The following is a 3,765-nucleotide window of genomic DNA, read 5'->3' on the forward strand; positions in this document are numbered from 1 at the left end:
GAAAAAATGTAGAAAAATTAGACGTATTGCTAATATTATATAATTCATCATATTAAATAAAAATAAGATTGAAAAATGAAAACTATTATCATATCAATGATAAAAATTGCTAAAAATACAAATAAAAGGAGAATAAATGTTTAACCCAGGTGAAGGGTTATTACTCGAATCAACACTTTTTCATAGGTGAAGGGTTCAGGTGTGAAACAGATCCAGAAATACGGCTGACTGATGGGTTGACCAGTCCAACCAACTGGCTCAACTGTGCTTGAGTGGAGACCGGATCTGCTCCTCACACAGGGCACCTCACACCGACCTCACACATACATTCTACCATGCATTGGGAACATCTCCCATATTTATAAGTTATTATTTACGGGAGATGTTTCCAATGCATGGTGGATGTGCTTGTGAAGCGCTCATGTGTGAAGAGCATATCACGTTCCATTTTAAGGGACTTAACCCTAGGTCACGAGCCTGAAATATATACCTAAGCACATTGCCTACAAATTTGAAATATGGCAAGGTGTCAATCAGCTGGTTGGTACCTGCCCATAGTAGTGGAGACTTGGGATCGAATCCCGCCTGCACCTGGTGGGGGTGGGGCAGGGGTTAATGGATTGGGGGATGGGCTAGCCCGCTGTGTAGCCCTTCAAAAAGAAAAAAAAAAAACAAATAGAAACAAAAACCTAAGTCCAAGCCTGAAAATTAGTTGAATGGTAAAATAGTTTACAATGCTCATAGTCAATTACAACCATGTATTGAGAATATCTCCCTACTTATATGTTTTATTTATGGGTATATATTTTCAATGTACAGCTGCAAGTGGTTGAGATTATTTTGTGGGACAAATGTCACCAAGTTTTTTCTCGGATCAAATAAGCACACCGATTCCAGTCTCTTATTCCTGCAAACCAAACGGGGCTTTAATTTTTTCTCAAGTCACTTGCTTTCCAAGTGACAAATTTCAGCATTAATTAGGGCCAAAAAGAAGGTGATCCATGACATCTCTACTGAGATGGACAATTATTTTTTTAAGCCAACTGAGATGGGCAAATAAACCATACACGTAGAGACATAAAAATAAATCCAATGACTACAAATTCTCTTATTTATATATGTTTTTTTATTTAAAGAAGATCAAGAATGTTAAGGTCTATTAGTATTTGGTGAGACAGATAAATAAATCACACATAGAGACATAGAGAAAAATCCTAATCCTACAACCAGGAATTAATAGTTCAGTTGGTGTGGTAGGATTTCACTAACTCCATTAGTTATTTAATGTGACAAATAATTGAAAAGCAACCAGTTTGAGGTCTGACTCAAATGTCCAATCAGTTTAACTTAGGGTTCAGTTGTACCTAATGCATATTTGACCAACTTGTTTAGGTACAATTGTGATAACATTGCATTTGGTTGCAGAAAAGATGCATAGAAGAAAAGGAATGAAGAGTAGGTGGAACTTTTTCATTGCTTGGATATTAAGAGAAAATAACAAAAGGAGAATTGAACTTGAAGTTTTCTTCTCCTTTATCTTTGTCTCTCTTAAGTTTTGATCATTTGAAATTATCAAGTTCTTAAGAGAAAATACATGAAGAAAAGGGCAACAACATCATTTTCCCAACTTTGAACATCACATCCCAAAACGTGTTGTTCATGGTCTTGTATCCTAACATGACTAGCATCTTGGGTGCAAGTAGTATGGATTCAATTGACACCCACTATTTCAATTTGGTGTCAGCTTCAAGTTTTAGACCATGACCCACACCTGTCATACCAAATCACTTGTTTCAATTAGACAATTTGGTGTGAGCTTTAGGACACTGCTTTTCTTTGTTTTTCTTTTTTTCCTTTTTCTTTCTACAAAGTTATATATGGGTTAGGTTAGTGGCTTAGTAATCAAGAAGCTAGTGAATAAGTAAAGCAGTTATAAGTTTATTTCATGGTTTTCAAAACCGGACCTGACTGGATGGTTGGACTGGAAAAATTGGGAACCGGTCCGTTTTACCCTAAAATCGTTATTTTACCAAAAATTGTTGATTTAGTCAGCAAACTGCTGACCCGGGTGGTCGAACTGTCCAACAGTTTTGAACTTTTTTATTTTTTTTATTTTTTTGTCATAATGGTCTGCCCTGACCGGTTCATTATTCGATTCGGTTTTAAAAACTTTGGTTTACTTATTATTAGAGGGTGTTCTTCAATGTGAATTATATTGATTTCCCGTTGCGAGTTTGAAAAAACGAAACAAAACCAGCTGGTGGTTTGAAAATAAATTGGTTCTTAAAAAACAAAGAAAACATGTTGTTGGTTATATATGCGTTTGTTGCTTCTAAAATAGAAATAAAAAAAAATGCATGTTCTTGAATTTCTGGCTTAAAGAACATGTCTTCATCTGGTTATTTAATATCATTCTCTATAAATCATATAATTTTTATACTATAAAATTTGTTTCAATTTTGAGAGCATTATTATGATGGTTTCAAAAACATGCATGTATTGTTTTTGTGAAACAAAACGAATTATTTTTTCTTTTTGAAACAAAAACACTGTTCAAGAATGTATCAAAAACACTCGTGTTGTTAGATCACCCCTTTAGTTAAATCCAAATTTTGAAGGATTTAGTGGTGAAGCTTTTAATTTTCACTCTAATTAAACACCACATTTTAGAATATAATTTTGTCCTTAATTGTGTATTGACACTTATTCAAGCTTGATTTGTCTCTGATTATGAACTTACAATTGAATTAAGAACCACACAATTGAAATTCTCTTTTTATATAATTTTTTAATTAGTCATGCATTATTCGCATGGATATGACATGCTTTTATTTCATGAATTCAATCTAAGTTCATTAGACACATTAGTCAGTTATCCAATTATTGTCAGTGAAGCCCCCAATCTTAATCTTCCTTGTGTATTTTGGCAATATTAACATTTAGAACCATGGTTTTAAAAAGCGGAATCGTTATAGTCATTGGTTTTTGGGTTGATGGTTTAATTATTCAGTTTGAATGGATGGTCCGTTCTGACAATAAAAATTAAAAAAATAAGAAATGACCAAAAATCATTGAATGGGTCGATCACTCAAGTCAATGAATCATTAATCGATTCAACTGTTTTTGGCCAGGAACCGGATTTGAGATAAAACAAAACCGATTGCCTGGACAGTTTCTGGGCCGAACAGTCCAAACATCTGAATCAACAGTCATTCGAAAACTATGTTTAAAACCATAATTTTCTCCCAGCATTCAAACCCATTTCTTGCCTAATTATTAGATTACATTGGAATTGAATGTACTTCTTGAGAAATTATGTTAGATCTTTTCAAGTGACCATGTAACCTCCATTAAACCATTTTTTGTTATCTTAGACCAATTAAAGGAAATAATAGAGAACTTATTCAACTCGTAACTTGAGATATTTTCTTGTGAACAATTAATAGGAATGATTTAACCAAAAGAAATGAGGAGAGAGATAGAGTTAAAATACCTGAATCATATGAAAGAAAATATGGATTTCCAAACTAGCAACTACTGACTGAAGCCATTAAATTAATCTATTTTAATTGAAAGCTAACCCAATTGCAATCTTATAATTGAAGGAAAATATCTTACTATCATGACTTGTACCTTTAACCACAACCTGTCTGTTTGGCTGTGCTTGGGACTTTATGTTGCGGGTCCAAAGTGGAAACTGTTGCAGATTCTGTGGTTCAGTGGATAATAGAATTTTTCATCCAACTGACAGAAGATATGGCTAAA

Source organism: Nelumbo nucifera, chromosome 8, assembly GCF_055504915.1.
Source record: "Nelumbo nucifera cultivar China Antique chromosome 8, China Antique-T2T, whole genome shotgun sequence".
NCBI lineage: Eukaryota > Viridiplantae > Streptophyta > Magnoliopsida > Proteales > Nelumbonaceae > Nelumbo > Nelumbo nucifera.